The sequence below is a fragment of the Triturus cristatus genome, chromosome 8 (genome assembly GCF_964204655.1).
Source record: "Triturus cristatus chromosome 8, aTriCri1.1, whole genome shotgun sequence".
Taxonomy (NCBI): domain Eukaryota; kingdom Metazoa; phylum Chordata; class Amphibia; order Caudata; family Salamandridae; genus Triturus; species Triturus cristatus.
Genome location: NC_140591.1, coordinates 1,662,267,019 through 1,662,294,292, shown reverse-complemented (window position 1 = coordinate 1,662,294,292; position 27,274 = coordinate 1,662,267,019). Strand labels below are relative to the sequence as shown.

Here is a 27,274-nt window from a genome sequence, read left to right as displayed (position 1 = left end):
TGAACCTGGACACATCCCTAACCACGGAGAGCTGTGGAGTTCGAACTCGTGTCATTTCACTGTAAAGGGGCGAGTAGCAGTTGCACAACAGCCTGTTCTCTCTGTAAAACTGCACATTGCTTCGTTTCAGGTACAATGACGTCGGGTTCAAAAGTTTTCGAAGTTTCACACACACACCTTGATTCACTGTGTCGGAAAGCTTTATTTTCAGAACCAGGGAGGCAATTTATGATGCTGTACGTTAACACATTGAATTAAAATGGAATATGCCATTCCCTTCCTACTGGAAGGCTGCTGCAACGTTGAAATCATATCTGTTTCTATTTCTGTGGGGTTGTTACTGCGTGGAGCTGAGCAAAATGTCTTACTTTGTTTTTAGAACTGTTTCTCTGGGACACGAAAATCAAATTTTGCTCTGTTTTCTAATCTCTTTGAAACAGTAGTGTACTCTATACCTCAAACGGGCATAATCCATTTCTACTTTAAATATAAAACAACGTGACGATGCACTTTTGTTTCCAGTTTGACCTCTGATTTAAGACATTTTCCATAGACCAAAGAAGCGATAAGCAATTTGTTTGCGGTTACTTACCAAGGGGCATATCAACAACAACCGGCGATAATTATCTCTAAGCGCACTTAGCGCTAGGATAATTATCGCCGGCTAGCGTGAATTTTTATCGCAGAGATAGCGTGCTATTAGCAACGCTTATCTCAATAGCGATAAAAATCCTCACGCTAACAGGCTAACGTGTGATTATCGCTGGAAACCCAGCAATAATCTCACGTTTCCTTGTTGATAGGGACAGGCAAACTTAGCCATGATATCCTCCTTCCATAGGATATCATGGCTAGGACAGAAAAATACCAGACGTAAAAAAGCAGCGTTAACCGCGGTTAGCGCTGCTTTATTTGTCTCTAACAGGGTTAGGTGAAATGGTTATTTAAACAAAAGCAATCCAAGTGACCTGCAGAATGTTTACTTTACCATTTACTACCGCTGGCGTTATGAGGGTTTGTTCTAAAAAATAAAAGGCAGTGATGACAGTTTATACAGAGTATTTTGCCAACTGCCTCATTACCCAGTGGCCTGAGGAAAATTACGTCTTTACCCCGAGCTTCCTGTGACCACAGACCTCCTTAATTAACAAATACTGCAGACTGGACCCCTGAATCTTCCTGAGTAATGAGCACTTACCAGTGGAATCTGTAATTCCAGGGCCAATATTTCATCATTCTTCTTTCTAATTTCCCCTGCAAATTTCGGCTGCTTTCATCAAGGAGAACTAGTCCATGCAGATTCCGTGCGCCACTGCGCCTAGTAACTTCCAAAGGGGCCACTAACTCTATTAAACCACCAATACAGCAAGACAGTTGTCAATCATTAATACTGTGTCCTGAAAGCTCCATTGTTACACAAACGTTTTGGCAATGCTAAGGGGCCTTATGTAAGTTGTGGTACAACAACTATAGGGTGGAATGCTTGAATTAATCTCAGCCACTGGCATTAAATCTGGGCCACATTCCGTCATCATTTTAGGCTTCCTGTATTTATACAGACTGGGACCATTCATATGCAAATTAGTTACAGTGAGTTAGGGACTTGTATATAGACACGCACCTTCTGTTTAGAGAGTTTCGCATAGCACAAAAAGTGGTGAATGGACTCCGCCTTGCAGGATGTAGCCAAGACTCATTTGTATATGTCCAGTGCCTGTCTATAATGGCATAGAGAAGCTAAAAAGTGATGGATTGGAATGCTCGGTTTTTGTGCCTGCTGTGTGCTATTTATCAAAGAACAACTCTCACTTAATGTGGGCGTAGCAGGTTGGCAGTCCTACACCTGCTGCTAGCGTGCCAACCAGGCCATGCAGGGATTCACTAGTTACGGACAGAGCAGCCACAAGGTAAGAGCGGAGGCTCTATCCTACTAGCAAGGTGAATAAATAAGTTGGACTGAATCACACACAACATTGTACCATTGGCACAAATTCACCACAGTTCATAGACTGTGGATAGAGTAAAGGAGCAGCGTGCATAATGGTCACGGTTTTCAGAAATGGGGTTTTAAGCTTCAGATAGTTGCTATCTGGTTTAATAGTCCAATTAGTTCAGGGGAAACAACCCAAGACAACAATACCCAGAATGCATTAAGCTGTCACCTGAAGGTCCAGTACTGATAACCGGTTCTGTGATGAGTAAGAGGCTTGATACCTGAAAGTGCATTCTGCAAGGAACTTTATCATTTGCACATCTGGGTAACCAGTTGTTTGAATAACAGTGGGCCAGTGAATATCTAGTCTTGTTCAGGGAGCAGGGTGCCTTACGTACCTGAGGTGTTAGCGGCACCTGTTGGATTCTGTAGAATGCCCTCGGTTACCCTGGTGTCTCTACTCGTGGATGCTTGTAAATAGTCTTAAATCGCAATGCATAAGAGTTGCCCCGAAGTCTGCAACCCTTGGTTTGACAGACTTATTTTGAAGCTGTGTGCTTCTGTAGCATCTCCACATTTGAGTGCTTTTAAAACGACCCATCTTGCCTCCATTCGACCATCCCGACTGCGATGCTTGTGGTACTTTATTTTGTTTCAATTATATTGAATTAATTATGCCCCCACTCCTTCGAGCCTTGAAACCCAATTGCACCTTTTGAAGCAAGTGACCCCTGTTTTCTGCTACGATTGATGTTTATTTCTGTTTACTGCTTTTGATGTTTTTTCTGTTATTGATTTTTAATAAACTAATTCAATAAGCTTTCCTGTCTCCTGCATCATTTTAATGTCACCTTACTTGCTTGGAAGCACTACTTCAGGTGTCACAGCTTACAAGGCATAGTAAGTTTGAAAGAGAGATTCGTTGCCTGCAACTTAGGCAGCTGACTGCCATCCATCTTTCTAAAACTTTCACTGCTAATTGAGCAGACTGGTTTTAGAACCAGTGCCAGTACATACCCTCGGAGCATCACATGCATTTCAACCAGCCTAATACAGGCAGCCTTATGCATACTTCCACTTCCAGCCCTGCATACAGATAGTAGAGAGTCTGGCTGGTACACATGCAGCACCATCCTAATGGAGACAGCCATCTTTCACAGGGTCAGATGGATAAAGAGGCTTTGGAAAAAGCATTAAGGTGGCCTGCCTCTCTCCACTGCTCACCAATGGCAATTTTCACACCTGGCACTATTTTCTCAAATACCTTTCTCCTGCCTGCTGTTGCAGGCAGGGCATGCTCTCTCCTAATGCTTTTTTTTAAACATCTTTATACCACGGGTGCTAAATGCATTTGCAATACAATAGGTCTCGCATTTACGAGAGTTTAAGCTATTGGCATTTTAAATAACAATGCCTTTTATTTATCTTTTTTTTTTAATACTCAATAAATAAAAGGCATTGTCATTTACAATGCCAATAGCTCAAATGCTTGTAAATGCGAAACCGATTGCATTGCAAATGCTTGTTTTTTTCTGCTGCCCCACCTGCCAACACTAGGCACCAGTGAGAATGAAGAGTGTTGTTGGGGCCTCACATCCTGTTTGGAATTGGGCCGGGCTCCACCTGGGACAGAGAGGCCCTGGAGTGATGTTCTAAGCAGCATCACATAATTGCGAAAGTAGGGTCCGAGGGAGGGGCAGTAAAGCTGGGAAAATTAAAACAGAAGAGGGCAGCTTGTCACTGACAGATCCGGCAGGATTTCAAACATCTGCACAAGGTCACAGGCTGGTCGGCCTATTAAAGAGGTAACACGTGGAGCAGATGTTAATAGGGTTTTTTTTTTTAAGTACTGTGTTAGTATTTATGTAGCACGTTCCATATGATAGACCTGAGCCCCTTTTGAATTGTTGAGTACCTAGGTGCCCCTTCGTGTTCGTCCATTATATAGCGCTTATACTCACAGCGAGGTTTCTCAGCGTGCTTGATTGGTTTATTGTCTATCCGGCCACGCGCTGCTTGCTACAGAGGCGTCACTGGTACCTTCTCCAATCCTTGCTGTGGGCGCGTCATGCTCATGCGCAGAAGTAAACTTGGCAGCTGTGCTGGTCAGGGTGGTACACCATTAAACACACTCACTGCAGCGTTTGATTGGTTTATTGTCTATCCGGCCACGCGCTGCTTGCTACAGAGGCGTCACTGGTACCTTCTCCAATCCTTGCTGTGGGCGCGTCATGCTCATGCGCAGAAGTAAACTTGGCAGCTGTGCTGGTCAGGGTGGTACACCATTAAACACACTCACTGCAGCGTTTGATTGGTTTATTGTCTATCCGGCCACGCGCTGCTCGCTACAGAGGCGTCACTGGTACCTTCTCCAATCCTTGCTTTGGGCGCGTCATGCTCATGCGCAGAAGTAAACTTGGCAGCTGTGCTGGTCAGGGTGGTACACCATTAAACACACTCACTGCAGCGTTTGATTGGTTTAGTGTCTATGCCGCCACGCGCTGCTTGCTACAGAGGCATCACTGGTACCTTCTCCAATCCTTGCTGTGGGCGCGTCATGCTCATGCGCAGAAGTAAACTTGGCAGCTGTGCTGGTCAGGGTGGTATAACATTAAACACACTCACTGCAGCGTTTGATTGGTTTAGTGTCTATCCGGCCACGCGCTGCTTGCTACAGAGGCGTCACTGGTACCTTCTCCAATCCTTGCTTTGGGCGCGTCAAGCTCATGAGCATACGTAGACCTGGCACGAGGCTGGTTCCCTTCCGTTCCCGCTGTTTGGCAGCAGATTTACGGTATTCTTTGGGTTTCTCGTTGCTCAAATGGGAGCAATTCTTGAGGTTTGTGTTTCCCTCTTCATTGCTTTGTTTTGCTCGCGAGAAAGTGTCACTCATACTCGTTGAAATGTCACTCATAATTACACTGATGGCGAAATGTCACAAAGAGCAGTCTGAAACCTTGGCAGCTATGCAAAACAGCTTCACCCAAAGTAATTCAATGCGGAAAATAGTCCAATAACTGCTCAAAGTGCGTGCACATAAAGTGCATGGTACTGACTGAGGCTATCATGTTAGAGATGTACCATCGAGCCCTGTGCCCGTCCTGTGGCCCAGGCTACTTGTCGAAAACTGTTTAAAGTGTAACCGAACCATGCACGGTGCGATGGGGCATCAGACAGACGGGTGTGAGACTTGCATTCAGTGAAACACATGGGTTAGATCTTATCCACCGGTGCGTTTGAATTTCTATACAGGCAGATCCTTCTTATTCAGAACTTTATAAGCGTCCTTCAGGAACGTAAGAAATGTAGCAGCTAACTGGACATGGGGCACCTTTCTATTGCAGCTTGGCATTGCCTAATTCGAAATTGACAAAATACTGGGATAAACCAAACTTGCCTTCAGTTTGTTCCAGGTACAAACTGCCTGCGGCACTGATTCATGTCTGTAATCAGAGGCTCCGGTTCACGCCTCTGGCCCTATCAGTCTTCAGAATGTGTCAGCTTTAGAGGGGCAATGACACATCTTAGCCTGATTAGATACTTTTTAATTTCAAAGCTAGTTAAATGTGCGGTCCTCTCTTTGGGCTGGAAGCGGGCGATGCTCAATTTTGTAAATCAGTCTCCATGAAATGTTACATATGACAAAGAGGACTACGAGGTGCAGGCGTCACATGTCACCGATACTAGTGAGCAGTATATTTTAAGAATGTTCGGAGAAGCACAAACTCAGGCTTTACTATTAGGAATGTATTTCTACCCAAATGAACCCTTTTTAGCAACATCAGAATAATTAAAGACTGGCATCCCATTCTTACCTATACCATGCAGTTTGCATGCTGCACTTTGGTGAGAGTTCATAGCTCACTGTGCTATATTAGGGTTCTAACTTATGAACTGCAAGTAACAAAAGCAATGCTGTGACAATAGCAATAACCCACTGAGCTAGCCTCATAAAATACAAATGAATGCTCTGCATGGCACATGTTCATAGCAGCAGGCACATTAACCCTGTTTGCTAGTTTATCATGAGCGCAAATTGCCATTAAATAAAACTCTGATCTCTCTCATGCAGGCACAATAATCAGCAGTTATCTTATCATTTTTTTGTTGCCTGAAAACTGTTGATCACACAAGGAGCTTTGCAGCTCGAGCTCTTTGAACCCCGGAGCCTGCGCTGCTCGCATGTGTATACCCCTGGAGCCTGCGCTGCACACATGTTTATACCCTGGAGCCTGCGCTGTTCGCATGTGTATACCCTGGCGGCGCGCGTATTCAGGGTAAGAAGATGCAGCGTTAAGAGTAGTAACTCGATACTCGCCTGTTCATAGGGAGCGTCACAATGTTTCGGTTGTTAATATTTTTGTTGCAAAACATTTTTGTGGCCGAGAGTCTGACACACAACCCACATGATATGAGCTGTGACACTTCTTTTCATGCTGCAATACACTGGTCTCACTCCTCACATGATATGAGCTGTGACACTTCTTTTCATGCTGTAATACACTGGTCTCACTCCTCACATGATATGAGCTGTGACACTTCTTTTCATGCTGTAATACACTGGTCTCACTCCTCATAGTATATCAGTTGTGACACTTCTATACATTTTGAAATAAAGTGTTCATACCTCTCACAGGGTATGAGCTGTGACACTTCTATATCTTCCATGATAAACTGGTCTTACCCCCCACGGATCTTACCCCCACGGAATATCCAGAAGTGGCCTTCTGTACCTGCAAGTGATTCTTACCCCTGACATGATATGGCCTCTGGCTCTTCCTCAAAGGTTGGTTCAGGGGATGAAGGTTTGGAACGAATGCCAAATGATCCCCCGATGATGATGTCCCCATCTCTGGAATAGGATTCTTGCTTCCAGACCGGAAGCGCGCACGCCGCCGGCAGCGACCCCTCCACGACAGGCAAGAGCAGGAGAAGAAACGCAAGGACTAAAGGAATCAAGGATGCTGCTCTGTGGAAAACGAGGTACATTTTCACAAGAATCAATGCGCATGAATTCCAATCAAACATCAATATCAGCTTTCAGAATCAAAGATGTAGTGAGGCACAATTAGAGAGCTGGTCTCTTCCAAAGGCATTGCTGATACTGTAGAGTGAGGCTCTCTTCTGATGCAGCCCCCGCTGTGACCCCTGCTCCAAAGGCACCAGGGTTTTAAAGGTATCATCCAAAGGGCACTGGTGCACGGATGCGTCCCCGCGGATGTTTGCATCTGTGCGCGTACTTATAATACCGGTACTTCAGTGTAATTATAAGTGCTCCCTTTTCTATGATCATGATTATTCTACAATAATTGTGTCCCAAGAGATGTGTTAAGCAGAAATCAAACTTGGTGGCTAATTAGGAGTGAGCTCTGCTCTGTAGAATCCTCCATGCCTTGTTGACAATGTTCAGGTGCTTTAAACAATCGTGTAACACTATTGTGGTTTGAAACCAGTGGCACAAAGACAGGGTTTTCAACATAGGGAGAGAGTGTTACAAACTCAAAGAAACTTATTGAAATCACCATTGGCTCCCGCTAGACACCCGGTTTAAATGTAGGGTTCTCAATCCATCCCTAAAGCGCATTGAGGCATGGGCGTACAGCACCTCACCATGCCCCAACCATTCATTCACAAACTGCCCTTCTGATTAACCAAAGATCCTACAAGAGCTTGGAAGATCAAGGCAGGTGCCTGGGTTTACAAGGCCCAGGCAATGAAACACTCTCTTGACTTTGGGATCATCATTCCCTCAATGTGCTCCACGGTCCACTGGTGCTTCATCATCCTTGCCCGCTCGTGGGGCAGAATAGCAGGATCTGTTAATATTTCATTATGGGCTGAAAATCAATCGAAGATTCCAGGGTATCTACCTCATACCTGCATTCACAGCAGAATAAAGTGGGGATAATTAGGACATTGCCTTTTATTCTATACAGTCCTTTCTCCTATTTAACATCATTAGATATTTTGTAAGGTATCACATCCCTTTGGAACGTTTAAGACAGATCCTCATATTTCTGCAGAAGTAACAAAGACTCCCAACCTCCCTAGGCAAGGTCTCCATAGTCCTTTTCCCCTATTGTATGGGAAACCCACCACATTGTCTCCTATAGACTATTCCATCCCTCCCCTACATACACCCAGGGTGACACTCTTTTAAGTAGGCACCTGACTGAGATTTCTCCACAAGCCTAGTGCCACAACCTCTGCCATCCACTCTACTTTTTTTCCTACTCCAGAACTAAGATTCTTTGCCCCAACCCATTTAAAATCAACCTCCACCTGCCTTCGCTTGCGTGAAAACACCCTGGCGGTGTTGTTGTTGGAGTGGCTTCCATGGTGCTGGGCTTGTAGGCCTGGTTGGCCACCTCGTGATTGGAACAAGGCTGCCATGTCTGCCATTGGTAGACTGACACAAGGACATGAAGGCAGACTGCACCACAAACTACTCTCTGACCTCCACATCTCTGATAAGGGTAGTAAACTCAGGGCATTGTAGGGAACTGAGCTGGCCTTCCTGCTGGTCAAGTTGGTCCTCCTTGTGAGCTTCCAATCCCCGGTGGGTGGCTGACTTGCTCTTGAACCCTTCTCTGCTGCTGGTCTCTACTTCAACTTGTAACAGTGCTCTTGATAAAATGTATGTTAAGTTTGTTCTCATTAATCACTTGTATACAACACTTGTAGCATTGTTGTGCAACATGCAAGTTATTACCACCATTCAACACACCTGTTTTACATTAGTGCACCCCCAGTGTGGTGCAGCCACGCGAAATGAAGGAGAAATGCACACTCATGTGCATTTGATAGTATTTGTAAAGAGGGCACTCAGTTCACGTCATGTGGACATCGCTACTCTGCCAATAATACAGCACATCATTTCCATCCAAGATTATATGAATCGGACAGCATTGAAGCCAATCTGTGTTAGATGCCCACGTGCAAAACTATCTTTCATGTTCAACACACTCATAAAGCATAAGCAGTGGGTAAATCATTTCACTGTATGAAAGCAAAGCCCATTATTCACCAAATGTTAAGTCACTTGGATTAATCCTGGACATTGACCTCACCCACAAGGAAAACAATGATGAAAAAAACCAGCTCTCTCTTCTAAAGAAAGTCAAACCATTTCTTCTGCTGTTGAAGCCTGCATGCTTTCATATTAAGATGCGGGTAACACCTTACTCCACGGCCTCCCAGAGTATACATTGCCACCCCTTAATAGGATCCAGCATGCCGTAGTACGTCTTGTCCTGGGCCTGAGGACACGATAGCACATCACCCCCTTCCCGATGGAACTCCATTGTCTTACCTTGCCAGGCTGCAACATCTTCAAAACCAGTTGCATCATTTATGAAACCATCACATCCAGCACCCCGCTTAACTTTCATGGAAGCTCACCAACCCTGGTGGTTCTTTGCACTCCTACAGCCAGGACACCGTCAGACTGCAGACTGAGAGGCATATTTACTAGATTCTGATACAGAACTGTGCGCAAGTCACCTTGCTGTGCTGTGCCAGAGGGAAAGGGTAGAGATGTGCATTTAAGAAATATACGACACATTCCTGACCTTTGCCTATGTGCTGCCTCCAATTTGGCAGCCTAGCTCCAATGCGGGCACCCTGGCACTATGGTGCAAGGGTGCCTTTGTTGCATGCAGGATTGTTTTTGTGCAGAAAGGGACACCTTCCTTCACAGAAACAATCCTAAGAGTCATTTTCCTCTTTCTATGTGTGCTGCTGAATAAGTAGTAGGTTTCTGAGAAGCCCTTGTAGCAACAAAGCGTTTTCAGTTGCAGATTTTCATTAATGTAAGGATGCGGCCATCTGCATGAGATTATGACGTTGTTCTTTAGATACTTGCGTCTTCACTCACTCATGGTGTGAATGATCGTCCTTCTGTTCCTGGGTAGCTGGTAACACCTCTTTAAGTCATATTTATTATACTGCAGCTTCCTCGTGTGCTTTCCAAGCGAGGATTGCTTTGACGTTAGCCACCACCAGCTGTTTGCTTTGTTTGTGGTGCAATGCTCCTGTTACTGAAAATGCTTATTGTTAAAATGGTAGGTGTGGGCTTTTTTAATGAGGCGTCTAAGTCTGTGATGCAATTTTTCAAAAGGAGATACCGCTATCCCACGGAATTGAGTGAAGTCTATTAGTTTCATCCTTCATGAAAAAGAGTGACGTTTTCTAATTTCTCCTGAGACAAAGTTGCTTCTGACCTGACCCATTCCCTCCAATCGGATACCCCATCCGAGATGGACAGGACTTCAGGAATTGTGGTTCCCTGTTGTCAGTCAGCTATACCACAGCCCTAAGTTGCCTTACCAACAAGCATTTGCAATGCAATAGGTCTCGCATTAGTAAAAGTTTGAGCTTTTGGCGTTGCAAATAATAATGCAACACCAATAGCTCAAATTTTTAGTAATGCGAGGCCTATTGCCAACAGACAGCTACACAAAAATAACGATGAACACAAAAATCACTCTCAATAGAAAGCAACAAGCTCCAGACTCCAATGCCAAACAATTGCTTAACCTCAGGGTGACGGGGTGCCAGGTCGAACATTCGCAAAATGTTTCAGTTACTCTCTCCATCTCGACGGCAGGATACAGTATTGTTGCATAATAACAAAATAATTAATCATAAATAATTTGTAAAACGTGAAAACTTGTGCCGTGGTTGCGTTGAAAGGTGGGCCAGGCGTTCCTCCAGTGATTGCGGCCTTCAAATGCACAGGATGTCTTTTTAATTCAACTGCTGATTAATATATTTAAATTCAATTAAAGAAACAAAACAAAAAGCTGAATGCTGGCAGTACTGACCCAGCCTGAATCGCCCGGGGACGCTTATAGGTTTCCAAGAAATTTTTGTTCCATTTACTGCTGCGCTGTGAAAGGCGTTAACGAAGGGGTTGTGTGGTGCCCGAGGCGGATTCTTAGATCTTAATCATAAAAGCCTTACGCACGCACACCCAGATTGACTTAGATAGAGTGGCACAGACATCCATGCCCATGCACTTTTAAAGAAATACAGAAACCCGCACACTCAGCTAGAAGGGAATTCACACACAAAGGCGGCCAAAAAGATTACATTATGGACTTGGCCCATTTAGAGGTGCTGGCAATGGTAAAATCGACCGAAAATTATGTTTTTACTAAATGTAAATGCAGGTACGTAGCTTCAGATGGGCTGTTTGGGCGGGACACCCCCTTATGATTTCTCAGTCCGGTCATGCTGCGAATTGCCATGCCAGGGTGCAAGGAGAGCGATCAATGGGCAGGTACCGCCGCCATGGCACCTCATTTACGAAGAGTCAAGAGAACAGTTAATGCAATTTACAACCAGCTCTGATAATATGAAAAGACAAGCGTGACCAAGGCGGACCGCACTGAAAGCGGACCACGCTGAAAATAAAGATACACAATACCATCACAAAACACATGCCAGCAGGGGGAGGAGAGGCTGTCAGGCCGGGGGCACCCACCTTCCTGCGCAGCCGCAGCTGGCCGGTAAGGATCTCCAGCAAGCTGGGGTCAGGCTCCTTCACACTCATGCACACATGCCAGCACGGGGTGTCAGGCCGATCACGTGCACATGCCAGCAGGGGGTGTCAGGCTTGTCCACACTCACTCACACATGCCAGCAGGGGGGGTGTCAGGCTCGTTCCAACTCACTCACACATGCCAGCAAGGGGGTGCCAGGCTCGTTCACACTCACTCACTCACACATGCCAGCAGGGGTGTGCCAGGCTCGTTCACACTCACACATGCCAGCAGGGGGTGTCCGGCCGATCACTCTCACATGCCAGGAGGGGGTGGGGAGGGTGTCTGCCGGGGGCACCCACCTTCCTGCGCAGCCTCAGCTGGCCGGTAAGGATCGCCAGCAGGAGCATCTTGAGCAGCAGTGTGTTCTCCATCCTCGTGGCCGTGCGAGGGCTGCTCTCTGCCGAGGGTCACCGAGCAGTGCGTGGCTGCGCTGGGAAGAGGCACTAGGTAGTCAAAGGGGGGAGGAAGGTGACTCAAAGGGCAGGGAGTAAGACAAAAGGGGGTCGAAGACGAGGCAGGGAGAGGAGGGGAGAGAGCTGCGAGGGAGGAAGAGAGGGGGCCTCAACGGGCGGGAGAACCTGAGCGTGGGCTGAAACGCCGGAGGGAGGGAAAGCGAAAGCACGCCATGCGCGCGTTGAGGGATACGCATGCACTGGCTGAGGGCGGCTGGTGTGTGTGTGTTTGTTGGCGCAGGGGGCGTAGAACTCGGCGAAGCAGGCGCTGCAGGAGTTCAGCAGGTGAGAGCAGGCCGAGTCGGAGTACAAGATGACCAGCGGGTCTTCCCGGGAGTACATGCCGGCCCAGCGACTGCGAAATATTCGTTGTTGCTTTGAATTGCGCTTGCATTAGTGGTTTGCCTACCAGGCACTAGGACCGGGGGCTCATGCCGATATGTTTAGCTGCCCGGAGACTATCCCAGGGTAGCCAGCGATGGGGGTGGCTGGCCCGCTTTGGATTACACTCGGGCAAGACTGCCCGCGAGTTCTCTCCTCGCTTCCCCCTTCAGCCAGACCGGGTTTCCTGACAGCCGGGATCACAGATCCTTTATCCTGTCCCTAGGGGGGGTGATAGCGCGACGGCCTAGGGGTGCAAGGCACACTACACGCGTTGTGTAGAGCAACACAACATAATGGCTAGAGTGTGGGACTTTGAAGCTGGGGAATCCAGTTCGAGTCTCGGCACCGACCCTCAAACATCCGGTGATTCTGGGCAAATCGCCTAGCTCCCAGCGCTAAAAAGGAATGGGCCCGCTTGTTTACGCTTGAATGAAGAAGGCAGTATAGGGCGCCCTGAGCACCAACCCTCCCGTTCGCTATTAGCGGATGTAGCGCGGCATGTAGTATGACGGAGCGCGCATAAGGCTCGAACCTGTTAATATGTACACATTGAAATGGCGCAAGGGGCGCGAGCACTGGAGTTCGAGGGCTAGGTAATTACCGCAGCATGTGGGTACCAAGGTACAGGTGGCGCAGGTCCATCGTACCTCTCTGGTGTGGTTCTTGTATTTTTACCGCTGCGCCATAGCCATAGTTCAGGAATTGAGAGGGGCCCGAGTCTTTATGAGCGCGTTCACAAAGAAACTACTGCCTCGAGCCTAATTAACACGGCACCAAGCACCAGCTGTACACGCTACATGCAAGCGCCAAAAGCCCTGCGGATGCCCAAATGCTGCGTTTTTAACGAGTGAATGTTCACGAAAGTGAAACTGCATGCTGACTTGCGAGGGAAGGGGGACAGGAGATGTGCACGCCGCGTGGCTGTAAGCGCGTACACCAACTCAAATCCGCCAAGAGCCTGCGCGTGCCCATCTCCTGTCCCACTTCTGAGGCAAGTCAGCAACAATAGATCTCGCTGGCGACAGCGCTTCGCGCTACGTTCGCCAGGCGAGACCTAAAAACACAGTAGCAACTCTACATGTTCAGTTCTAATGGCCTATAGTTCCTGGGGCTTCCAACATCAGTGAGAGAGATGTTTCCAGCAGTGTCACAGACTTAAAGTAGAATGACAGGCATAGTATTCAGTGTGGAGATTTTCCTTTTGTCTAATACTGAGGTAGGTGCCTTTAATTTCATAGATATTATATTTGCATGATGTGATGGATGCTTCACGCCAATATCCGATATTGACCTTCTTATGTTTGTTCACACAAGCCTCAGCCCTTTCTACCCTAGCATCCACACAATGAGACGGTCCTTGGTGTCCCTAGGGTTTGGGTCTAGGGTCGGAGTAATTCCACTTTTAAAATTCCTCCTGATATGAGACCATCTTCTGCAGGGGCAGACAAGAAAGAGCAGCCATCAGTTGACGTCTTTCTAATTCCAGGTGTCCCTTCTCCCTCTGTCTCAGACCATTGATCCTACTTCCCCCCTCCCTATGAGGACTAGACTGAAGAGGTAGGAGAGAATGAGAGCAGCCACCAGTTGAGGTCCTTCTACTCCCAGGCATCCTTGAGGGCTATTCTCTTTCTTCACCTTTTATATCCCCATGGAAGCTCAAACGTTATTGTTCATGGATTGCTAGGGGAGAGGATCTGTGGCACCTTCTTAAAACATGCCCCCCCCCTTCGTTCCTCATCAGGCATCTTGCATGGCAGTTTTTATGTTGGCAATGGTATCTCTACTTCTCCCTCCTGAAAGGAGGATTGGTTTGACTCCTCATCAACCAAAGAGATGCTACTGCACCTGCTGCGGGTCCCCCTTAAGGCAGGGAACCCAGCTTTACGTAGAAGCTGTCTTACTCACTGATTGAACAGTGCTGTTCCTGCAGACAACTTCATAGTCTTCATGCTATCATGGGCTAGGAAGGTTAAGAGGATACGTAAGGGCACTCCCTGTTCGGTTCCTGTCCCTCACAATGACCTCTCTCTATCTTGTCACAGTACAGTAAAGTTTCCTTCATGCACAAGGCGCATGTGCTGTAATGTGAGTTTAACATGAAAGACTGGTTTTCAACAAGGCTGGATAACTATACTGAGCATTTGCGGAAGAGTGCATAGGCATGCATATGCCAAGCAACACCACATTTGCACAGTCGATAAGCCAGAATAGCACAACATTGACCCTTATTCCCCACTACTAACACACACTGGAATAGAGGAACTGTGGCTCTGGGGAAGCCTGGTAGTTGTCAAAGCATTGCTCAATTAATTCACTGCTGTGGGAGAGGCAGGGAACACACTAAAGTAGTTCAACCATTTGTTTACTGCTACATGCAGATGTACGATGGAACAATGCATACATATGCGACGCATCTCTTTAAAAATGCATCATTTACCATGCAATGCCTTTACGACATAATGCCTTTACGAAGCAATGCCTTTACCACACATGCTTTTACCATGCATATACCTTTACCATGCATAAACCTTTACTGTGCATGCCTTTACAACGCAAGGTCAGTATATAGTAAGTGAAACCCACATCTATCTATCGGTATACCTATATATATGAAAAAAACAAAGGTCACCGGATTGTTATAGTTAGGTTCAGATTTTACACACACAAAATCAGAGAAATTCAGCAGTTATAGTTACCTGAGCTAACTATAACTTACTCCCACGCAATAAACTGCTTACGACCTCATATTACATAACTTATGACATGGTCAGTGACATTGCATATGACATGGTCAGTAACATCACTTATGACATCTCAAATGACATCACTGAAGACATCATACAATAAAAGTTTCTGACTGAAAGATATATTCGGAGCTACTGCATAAGTTAAATTACTATTCTTTCTGTACTACTAATCAGGGAAAGTGTTTTTCTACCATATAATATCTGAGCTATAATGCTGTTTTTAAAGTGGGTGTGCTATTTATGAGCGAACAACCCTCTACACTGACACATGTCTCCTGCTGATGTATGTGTATGGTAGTGCTTTGAGACAGCTGTTCATGGAGACTGCACTCCACAGTGATGGCTGAGTAAAGTTGTGTTTTATGACATACTGACCACTTTGCTTAGACCTCTCTCCTTTGTGGAGAATGAGAGTAGTAGTAACTTGCAATAAATTCATCTGTTCACATAGACCGCTATCAAGGGTGATGGCTCAGTGTATTTGTGGTTTGCAACAGACTGACCTCTCTGCTAACACTTTTCTCCAGGATGAAGAACAATTTTACTAGTGGTTTGTTGCACAGATATTTGATCGAATAGAAACTATCCCTGATTCTGGAGAAAATTTCCAAATAATAACAATGGGTGACCTTGCTGCGTGAGCAGCCCACACAAACATGGAATTGAAAGAAGCTTTGTCCATTCCCGATCCAGTCTTTCTGCCAAGTTAAAGGCTGATAAATGTGGAAGAATGTCACTGTAATAGTTGTACAAAATAAATGGTGTGACACTATGTGGAAGAACTGATGGGTATGTTCTGGCTGCCTTCACCAGAAAGGGGGTTACTGGCTCCTCTATTGATTAATTACACCATAACCAGTCATGATCTATATCAGAAATATTTGCTCTTTAAAATGGAATTTGCTCCAGGTAGTGACCATGCTATATAGTACTACGAACTTGAACTATAAGTACAACTAATATCGTCTTGGTATCTGACAGAAGGAAACTATGATTCTTTTATAGCCTGTAAGCAAGGTTGAATTATTTAGAACCCCAACAACATAACCACGATGAATGCAGTAGTCATATAACCACGTCCTCACTAATCTCTTGAAGAAACTAATCCCATTTAGACTTACGAAGAGATAATCACAGATGCTGTCCATGAGATTCAAAGGAGGTGTGTAACTCATAAGAAATAGGTACTTCAAAAAAAGAGTTAAAGGAAGAGGATTTTTCTCGGAAGTTGAATAAGCTAGTTTGTCACCAATTCATTGCCCCCTCAGTCACAAGGCACAAAGAAATTTAAGGCCTGCAAAGAAATAAGAGGAACATTCACTCTGTAAATAGTAAAAGTACCATGGATAAGAACTGGGTAGAGTTGCATCAACCAGCCCTACAAAAACAATAGTAAAACATTTTGACAGCTCATTTCTAAGTTTATGGGCAGTAGAAAAAACTGCTGCAATTCCAATGACAGAGAAGTAATGGATCAACTATTTTTCTGACCTTTATGTGACCAACTCCCCCTTGATGAGTTGTAAGAATTTTTCCAAGCCAACACCCAAGCCTGATCCACACATAACTTCCCCTACAGAGAAGCAAATATATATGGAGGGCAAGATCTTCAGCTGTGATGCGTTTTGATAAAATTCACACAAAAAGTCCTGCAGGGCGACCCAGAAGGTTGCAGTAGGCTTCTCAGTCCCTTGTTCTCTTACTGTTGTGCAACTGGACTAATTCCAAGCTAATGAACAGGAAGAATAGTAGTCTCTCTTCACAAAATAGGTTCCTGCCTTACTCCATGTAATTATCGTCAAATTGCATTACTTGATGGAACTGGGAAGATGGTTGCATCAAGTGTTTTGGACCATCTAAGGGACTGGGCATATTTGAAAGGCGTGATACCGTTAGTCCAAGCAGGCTTCAGAGCCAAATGCTCTGTGACTGATAACATTGCAATCATGCAAACTGATATTGGCAAGTATTTGGTGACTAATTTCCAAATTATTTACTGCATGTTTATTGACTTCTCTACCTCTTTTGGAAGAGTTGATAGACCCACCCTCCGGAGGAAGCTAGTAAGACTGGGGATACCCTGTGACTTATTAAGAAATATTACTGCACTTCATACATCCACTTGATGCTGAGTCCTAATGTGGGGGGAAATTAGGGATTGACTCCTAAAATCTTTCCTCAAAATGCCCTGAAGCAGGGTTGTGGCCTAGCCCCATGTTTTCCTTATTTCTTAGTGATTTACCTGCCTGTTTAAAAATGTTCCTCCTAATATTGCACTTCAAAATATGCATGCTTTAATGTACACAGATGATGTGGTCATTTTTGTCCTCACTCCCATTGACCTCCAATGTAATCTGGATGTGCTATTTGAATATGCAGTGGTACATTTCTTGAAAATAAAGGTTACCAAAACCAAGGTGGTCCCTTTCAGAGGGAAGAAACGGTACCGACCTTTTGATTGAAAGTTGTGCTGTAGGCACGTGGAAGTAGTAACAACATTTACATATTTAGGAAGGGTGTTCTCCCCCACCTTAGAAAACACCTTGCATTTTACTCACATAGGGCTCATGGCATCAGCGCACATAGGCGATTTAAAAGGTTTTTATTGCTCTTCTGGTAAGAGACATTTATAAATTCTTGTAGATACTTATCAGGCATAGATACCACCTATCCTTTCCTATGCACTTGAATATATCCAAATAAGTAGGTGGTGCATTCTAACCTATTCAAAGCAAGGCTCCTTCGGAAGATAGTATCCCTGAGTCAAATAATCCCCATCCAGGCATTACATTTAGAGTTTTTCCTCCTCAGTGCCTATTCTAGATCCTTGGCTAACGTGATCAGACGGGCATATAACCATCTTCATGCAATTCCACTCTGTACCGAGAGTGTAATCACCACACTCAAGAAGGAGATTTCGGCCCGAGTGCTGACGTAAAGATACAACTCGTAACTTACCTTTGTGAATATTGAAAGTCGTTAACTTAGACTTTTGTTCTATTTTAACCTTTGTGAATACCAAAAGTCGCAAGGGCTTTCACCAAACAGACAACAATCCATAACATGGCTTGTGTAGAGTACCAGGGACCTTGTACAGTGTTCCCAGAGAAGATAATGTGTCTACGAAGAAATGTACATGTAAGCAAATATTTTCTGACTATGCTGATGTGTAAGAAAAATGTGTTACAAAGGTCACTGTTTAAATATATGTCAACTTTAGATGTGAATATGTAAAATGGAAGTGTTTGTGCCCAGGGCCTTTGCAACTACATGACACCCTCTCCTTCTCTGTAAGGTCACTAAATATTTAGGCTAAATATAAAAATGCATCTGTAAACTAACACAATATATATTATAAAACTTACAGCCTACAAATGTATGTATCACTTCATTAAGAAAAAAGCCTAAATAAAGCCAAGTTGCTAAAAAGCCAATAAAAATATGCAATGCATTTCTGCATAATAAAAAATAAAATTTTGCATTTTAAAAGGTACTTGAACTTTCATGATTGATCAAAAGTTCTGACAGTCAGTAGGAATACTATTGGTCTCAGCATTCTCAAATGATGTTTGCGTTGGCATCCCAGAGACAATTTCCAAAGAACAAACATGGTTGTGTCCAACCCACACAGCAGCCGCTGAAGTTGTGGCAGTCAGTACTGTTCCCAATGATGATGGTTCTGCACCTTGGATGGCTCATAAGATGCATTCTGTAACAAAGGTAATCTTCCAGGATATCTGTGCAGGTGGACTCTTAACGGACCCATCAGCAACACTACAGCCATAGATTGGACCAGTTGTTTAACCAGGCATAAATCCATTTCACACTCGAAGGTGCACAATATGCAGTGGGACACAGGGTGTACACAATGTAACCATATAGGTTGAAAGGACAGTGACCAATGCTCATTCAGTTCCTGAAGCAAGGGTGTGCCAAAATACTGTCTGTTTCTATCCCGACACAGCAGCACCAGTGGAAGTGGCATTCTCATTTCCCTGTGAAGTGGAACATCCATTGTGGAGCAGCAAATATAGAACCAAAATGCCAACAATCAGAAATAGGGTGAGAGGCAAACCTATGAACACCCTGGACACAACAGAGTGTATAAAAGATGGAATTTATCAGAAGATAGTCTAGAACATACCGGCAAACCAAGACCCAATTGCTTTAAAGAAAATATACTACTCCCACAGTATTCACTGCATTAAATATGGGGTGCAGAAGTTCTCCAAAATGTTGTGGTAGGTTGGTGTGTAGTAGTGACTGCATTTCAGTGGAAGATCTTGCAACTTGGAGATCAAACGCCTTTCTTGCAGATGGTAGCGAAATTTCTTTCAGAAACAATAAGGTTTTAGGTCGCTTTTGAACTATCAAAGTTCATAACAGAAATGGCAAATCATGGCCAAATTGTCACTCTCCTATCTGTGCAGCTGGGGGCAAATGACTCATTGTCACAACATGTCACTATCCAGGAAACAGTAACCTAATAACTTCCATTAGAAAGCAATCTAAATGTTGGACAAATTACGGCAGCTGGATGACTTTTGAGATAATAGGCTAAGTTTCCCTTGGGCCCATTACAAACTCCATGAAGTGTCAACTCCCTGCAAGTTAATGAATGGCCAAAAGTGTTCTGTTAGTCTGTACCACTGAGAAATACCTCATATTTCCCATTTCTACATCAGTACTGAAAAGGTAGGACCCATTTCTCATGCACCAATCTCTCCCCTAATGCCTCATATCTGCCAGTCTGAAAATGTTTCAAACAGCTTGTGAAATGAAATTTTGGTATCAATAGCAATATAAAGCGATATATATATATATATATATATATATATATATATATATATATATATATTATCTACTGGCGGTCGCCAGTAGATAGTTATAGTTAGGACCGAGTTCCCATAGGAAATCTGAAAATTCTATTTTGAATAACTTTGGCGCCGGTTGACTTATCTTCGTGAAATTTTCAAAACTAATGGGGCGCTCCGCTCAGCTCCTACCCTGAAAGTCTTGGGTAATTCGTCAAGCGGGGGCTGAGAAAAAAGTGGAGTCCCAAAACGCTTTTTCCCCATGCATTTTCCCATAGGACCTTTAGTCGAAGGTACAGCCCGAACGGCTGAACAGAATTACTTGAAATTTGGCAAAGAGGTAGTTCTCAGGTCAGGCATGTGGCTTTTGCATATATGGTGTCAATCTGTTCAGTAGTTCCTGAGAAAAATGCAGTTAAAAGTACATAAATATCTATATGCGCGCACCATGCGCGCACGGTGCTCGCACGGGGCGCGCACCAAATGTCCGCGAGCGTAATTCTGATTGGTGGTTAGATGTCAGTCAACATTCCAATTGGTCGAAATCAGGAAGTGTCGGATGCCATTTTGTGTGTGACAGTGAAAAAGAAAGGTAGAGAAAGTGAAAAAGGGGGCAGGGTAGAGAGTTCCTGACCCCCTAGCCTTTGTCAGGGGGTCCCTGAAGGACCCCGAAGGGTGAAAAAAACATTTTATTTTTTTTCAAAAAATCGCGGGGTGCGCGCATGGTGCGCGCACCCCCCAGCCGCCATTTTGAGTTTCAGAGGCAGAAGAGAGCTAAAAACACAAGTGGAGAACGTGAAAAGGGGGCAGGGTAGAGAGTCCCTGACCCCCTAGGCCTTCCCAGGGGGACCATGAAAGACCCCTAAGGTCCCAAAAAAAAAACATTTATAAATATTGCGCGGGGCGCGCACGGTGCGCGCATGGTGCACGCACGCATCACAAATGAATTACTTTAACACGATTTCTAAAACATGAAAAGGAGGCAGGGAAGACACTCCCTGACCCCCTAGACCTTCTCTGGGGTCCCTAAAGGACCTCGTAAATCAAAAAAAAACATTTTGTTTAATAAAAATAATTGCCGGTGCGCGCACGGTGCGCGCACCGTGAAAAACCCTTAAAAAAAAAATATCCATTTTAAACTGAGCTGAGCCATTCCATATCACAGGATACAGTCAATCTATAACTATATATATAGGTAGTTTATTGTAAAATAAATATATAAAAAATATAATAATACATACATAAATTAGCATTTAAAAAACCTTACAAATTCACTAAAAAAAACATAGGTTTCACACACGTTATAGTTAGAAATTAGCATTTAAAAACCTTGCAAATTCACTTAAAAAACCATAGGTTTCACACACGTTATAGTTAGGAATTAGCATTTAAAAAACCTTGCAAATTCACTGAAAAAACCATAGGTTTCACACACGTTATAGTTAGGAATTAGCATTTAAAAAACCTTGCAAATTCACTGAAAAAACCATAGGTTTCACACATGTTATAGTTAGGAATTAGCATTTAAAAAACCTTGCAAATTCACTGAAAAAACCATAGGTTTCACACATGTTATAGTTAGCTGGACATTTCACTCCTACAAAACCATTGAAATTCCCCCGTTATAGTTAGTTCAGCTAACCATAACTCGCGCGACCGCAATCCACTCTACAGTAATGTCATCAGTGATGTCGTTTGAGATGTCATCAGTGATGTCATGAGTGATGTCACTGACCATATCATGAGTGATGTAATATGTGACGTCATCAGCAGTGCATTGCGGGCGCGCGAGTTATGGTTAGCTGAACTAACTATAACGGGGGAATTTCAATGGTTTTGTACGAGTGAAATGTCCAGCTAACTATAACATGTGTGAAACCTATGGTTTTTTCAGTGAATTTACAAGGTTTTTTAAATGCTAATTCCTAACTATAACGTGTGTGAAACCTATGGTTTTTTCAGTGAATATATATAGATATATATATTCACCGGAAAAACCATAGGTTTCAGGCACGTTATAGTTAGGAATTAGCATTTAAAAAACCTTAGAAATTCCCTGAAAAAACCATAGGTTTCAGGGGCGTTATAGTTAGCTGGACTTTTCACTCATACAAAACCATTGAAATTCCCCCGTTATAGTTAGTTCAGCTAACTATATCTCGCGCGCCCACAGTGAGTTTCAAAGATTTTTTAAATGCTAATTTCTAACTATGCCTACAGAGATAGGACATGTGAAGAAAGAATGAAAAACGCACAGAAAGAAAAAAAAGAAATACAGAAAGAAGCAACAGAAGTCCTCAAAGACGAAGAAAAGTGCAGGAAGAAGGATAACTTGCAGAAAGAACAAACAGAAGAGCAGAAAGAAGCCTTGTTGCAAAATCATCCTGTACCCTCAACTTTTTCGGACGGATACTGGTGGTAACTGAGTCTGACTAACCAGTCCTAGAGCCAGTGCTATGTTAAAAGACACTCAGAATACAGTGAAAACACGTACATACACTAGAGTACACTATGTGTTGGGGTCCCCCTGTGATTAGCATGACCTCCTCTGTAAGCCCCTAGTATATAATAGGGCAGGGGGATTAAAACTACCTCTTAAAATGCACCACAGTGTGTGTTTGCACACGTCACTTCAGGCCCCGTCCCCTCCCTACCCCACTGTGTAAACACGCCCTGTGGCCGTTTTAAGTTGGGAGATTAAGTCCCCTTGAATCTTGAGGGTCCCTAGGGGCAAAGTAGCCCACTAGGTACGTCCAGTAAGCGCCATTGCAGAGAGGTGTAAAAAGGGGCACTGCCTGCACAACCTCTCTGCAACGCAGAGCAGTGGCGCTTACTGGAAGGACCTGGTGGGCTAGTTGGCCCCCAGGGTCCCTCAGGATTGAAAGGGAATTATTTCCCCAACTTAAAACGCGCCACAGGGCGTGTTTGCACACGTCACATCAGGCCCTGTCCCCTCCCTTCACCACTGTGTAAACGCACCCTGTGGCCGTTCTAAGTTGAGAGATTAAGTCCTCTCGAATCCTAAGGGTCTCTAGGGTCAAACTAGCCCACTAGGTACCTCCAGTAAGCTCCACAGAGCTGCGATGCAGAGAGGTGTAAAAAGGGGCGTGGCCTCAGAACACCTGTCTGCAACGCTACTCCCTGGCGCATACTGGAGATACCTGTTGGGCTAGTTGGCCCTCAGGGACCCTCAGTATTGAAGGGGAATTAATTCCCCAACTTACAACTGGCCAGGGGGGCATTTGCAGAGTGCTGCAAGGAGGGGGGCGTGGCCTCCGGCACGATGCCGGTCTTTTATTTATTTTATTTTTTTAAGAAGGGGGGCTGTGTGGCCCCCCTTCTTTTTCTAATTTATTGGCCATGGGCACCCCATCCCCCAGGGCCTGCCCCCTAATTTTTTTATTTATTTTAATAAATTTGGAAGGGGGCCGCATGGCCTCCCTCCCAAGGCCTTAATCGGCCCCGGGGACCCCAACCCCTGGGGCATGGCCTTTTTTTAAAATTCCTTAGGAGGGGGGCTGCATTGCCCCCCTCCTCAGGCCACTTATGGCCCCGGGGACCCCATCCCCCAGGGCCGGCCTTTGTTGTTTATTATTTTAAAAAAATATATATTTATAGAAACACCTAGGACATGCTGGACAAACCGTATGTACCTATCACCATGACGATTTGCGTGATATTCATTAAAAGGCGACTATGCATTCAATGAATCCACGTGGAATGTATTTACACTGCTAGCGAAGCTCTGTTGTGTCTGATGCCCTACCGTGCCTAATCCCGGCGCCCCCGCCGGTGGGTACTCTCCAAGTAGACACCCTTGTCGTTTATTTATAAAAACATGGATAGCTATTGACGAGCACATTTAATACACATGCACACCAAGCCATTCAAAGGGGATTCAACAAAAATTTGACCAAAACTATGCAAGAAACCCCCCTCACGGTTAATAAAACACACATCCACCGCCGGATGTGTAATACTATTTATTTTACTCTCTGGAAAGGAGACGAACCTCACTTGAGAGTCACAGCACGCTCCTGGCTGATCCCAATGCTGTGTTACACCCACCAGTGCCCACAGAGTGCCACACACCTCTGTGTTGTATTCCACCAGCTAGTGCGTATGCTATGACACTCTCTAGCCCATGTGCACTGTAACACCACCCGTGAATATGTCATGCCACACTTGCCTTCGTATGGGTTATATTGCCCCATCTAACGTGCCTTCCTCGATGCCTATGTTATAATGCACAGCGCTATGCCATACATATTACAATCTGGGATCCATATCTTTGTCACAGTGCATATGCAACGTTACACTCCCCAGCACATATTTTATATTACAACTTTAGAAACTATTTAGGTTACACAACACTGCCCTGTGCATATTACACTCCAAGGCGCATATCGCATAGCACACGCTAGTGCCTGTGCCATCTTGTGCTCTCCAATGAATCTGTCATTGCGCACAATGTATTGCATATTATATTTCACGCCCCGGTTCAACTTATATCACACTTTTTGGTGCGTAGTTTATACCATGCACTATATCTAGTTTTCATTTTCAATCGTGCTTTCAGGACTATGTTCTATATAACACTGCGTTCACCTACCCTTTTCACAGGCATTACATTTTGCGATGGGGGGTGGAGGGTCAGGGGGTGTTTCTACCAAGTGAGCCCGGAGTCACGGTCACAAACGTCCACTTCTTCCTGAATAAAAGTAAGATTATGCTGCATACTTGTTCATATTTTAAGTAGTTTGCACAGACACACATTTTAAAAACAATAATGTTCCTAATACCCACCTTCTCTGAACAGTTAGCTTGCTGCCCCATCCGCCTCTTCTCTATCCTCTGTTGTCTGAATCCATGGACTAGCCTCCTCCCTTCTGCCATGCATGGTCTGATGTGCTGCCACTGCCCTCCATTTAGCATGATGTATCAGTCCACTCCTCCTGCCCTCCATTGCCCAATTATATGCCCCATCATTGACCTCGTGCTTAGCCTCTGTGCTTAGCTTGCTGCCCCTAATCTCCTTCCCCCTGCCCTCCGATGTCTTTGTGCATGCCCCTGCTCCATCCTTTTTGCCCACCATGTTCCATGGACCTGCCACTCCTATCTACTCTGAGTGTTCTGTTGAGCTGCCACCCCCCTCCCACTTGCCTAGCATTGTCAGATGACTGTAACCTGTCCCTGCCACCTCCACCCTGCCTGTCCGCATGCCATGCCCCTATCCCCTTCCTCCTGTCCTCCATGGGACATTTTACTGCCACACCCTTCTGCCCTCCCTGGTCTGTTGTGCTGCAACTGCTCCTCCTGCCTGCCCCGTGCGGTCTGTTGTGAGGTCCCTTCCCCTGAACTCTCTTGTCTGTGTCCAGGTCCTGACCCCATCCCTTCTATCCTCCATGGTCCTTTGTGCATGCCCCTACACCCTCCTTCTTGCCCATCATAGCCATTGTGCTGCCACTAACGCTCCCACTTGCCATGCATGGTCTTTTGTGCTGCCATAGCCCCTCCCACCTTCCCTGTGTGGTCAGCTAGCTGCCCCTGACCCCCTCTCACCTTCCCTCCATGGTCTGTGTGTATGCCATCATAGTCTCACTGTTGCTCTCCATGGTGTGTCGTGTTTCTAGTGCCCATCCTGCCTGACCTCCATGGTCATCTCGCTACTCCTGCCCGGCCCCCTTGCCCCCAGCCCTCTGTTTCCATGTGCAGACCCCTATTCCCTCCCTCCTGTCTGTTCCATTGTAATGCCCCTGATCTGTTCCTCCTGCCCTTTATGGTCTGTTATGCTGCAGCTTTCTCTCCTGTCTGTCCATTATGGTCAGCTAGCTACCATTACCTCTTTCCCCTCTGTTCTCTGTTGTCCATGTGCATGGTCCTGTCCCCTCCCTATTGCTTTCTATGGATTGTTGTGCTGCACTCCCGCCCCGCATGCCCTGTGTGGTGTATTGTGCTGCTGCAAACCCTTATGCCTCCCCTGTAGGGTCAGTTTGGTGATCTCTCCATGTCCCTCCTGTCCTCTGTTATCCGAGTCCATGTCCCTACGCCAATTCTTCCTGCCTTCCATGATCCAATGTACCATACTTGCGAACATTTTGAACTTGGTAAGAGGGAGATTTTGAAAAAAAACTGGGGTATTGATTTTCCCCTTTGAGTTACATTGAAAAAGAGGAGATTGTAGACAGGAGACAGATCAAATAAAGCACATTTGAGCTTAAAAACATTGGACGTTTCCTGGCTGAATTGGGTCTGTTGGCATGTATGGTTGTACTACCACTGCCTCTTCCTTCTGCCCACAAGGGTCTATTATATTGCCACAGCCTCTCTTGCCAGTCCTGTATTGTTGGTTTGTTGCCCCTGCCCCCCTTTCCACTGCCCTCCATAGTCTGTTGTGCTGCCACTGCCCTCCCTGCCTGCCCAGTGTGGTCAAATGGTTACCTGTGCACCCTCCTAATTGCCTTCAATTTTCAGAGTCCTTGCCCCTGGCCTCTGCCTCTCAACAGTATCCTAATGAACAACTAGATTGCTAACATTCTATATTTATTACAAAAGTGTGGAACGCCTGACGTCATCTTGATGTAATCAAAACTGTAATACCTAGAGCATTTCCTTTAGAAATTACATAAATGAGAGGTTCTTATTAGCATCAAAATTATGGTTAGTGCTCTAGAAAACTAAAATGAGGACATATTTTCTGAGTTTTCAAATAGTGACAAAGCACTTTTAAATAATTTGTAATATATTTTTTTTCTTCCAGTTGACCGATTGATTAAATGTTGCACTTAGGGGAGAGGATGTGGTGTTACTTCCAGAGCTGCCGACTTTTCAACTGGGGAACCAGGTTGGAGTTTCTTCTTCAGCTCAACATTCTGTGATTGTGGTCAAATCACTTAATCTCCCCATGTCTACAACCAAAATGAAGTTGATCTTGTGTGATGTAACCAATGCTCATGTAAAGCACTCCAATACCTGACAAGTCTACACTATATTAAACTGCAAAAACACAAAAAATAAGTGTTTGGCACACTTCTGTCATTGGGTTACATGTGGGCTACATCTGGGTGATATTTTTGCTGCATTTGGGCTCTTTTGTCTCTGGTGGCCATCTTGGGAGATTTATTTGTTATGAAGTTTCCTAATTTCCTCATTTACTGCAGTCTCCTCTGTAGGTAATGCTTTCAGTTTTTTACTTTGATTCCATCAAGAAGGTATTCAGATATGTCACACATTTGCCACACATTCTGAATGTTAGCACTCTAGTTGCTCATTAGATCACTGTAGTAAAGCTACTGGTCACCACAGAAGTCTGCTGCTGGTATTAAAAGTGCATGTTTCAGTCTGCATGTCAGAATTTTTTTATGAAATAGAAGAGGATTTGAGGAGTCAAAATGTG

The 27,274-nt window shown here is 44.9% G+C and overlaps 1 protein-coding gene across 1 annotated transcript in view; it reads right to left on the bottom strand.

Annotated features, from left to right (window-relative positions):
* The window catches only part of LOC146808511 (vomeronasal type-2 receptor 1-like), an 87,097-nt gene extending 80,372 nt beyond the window's left edge, over positions 1-6,725 (bottom strand). The window contains exon 1 of the mRNA XM_085623966.1: positions 6,684-6,725. The gene's annotated coding sequence lies outside the window, so the exon portion shown is untranslated. The remainder of the gene's footprint in view (positions 1-6,683) is intronic.
* Positions 6,726-27,274: the final 20,549 nt, after the last annotated feature.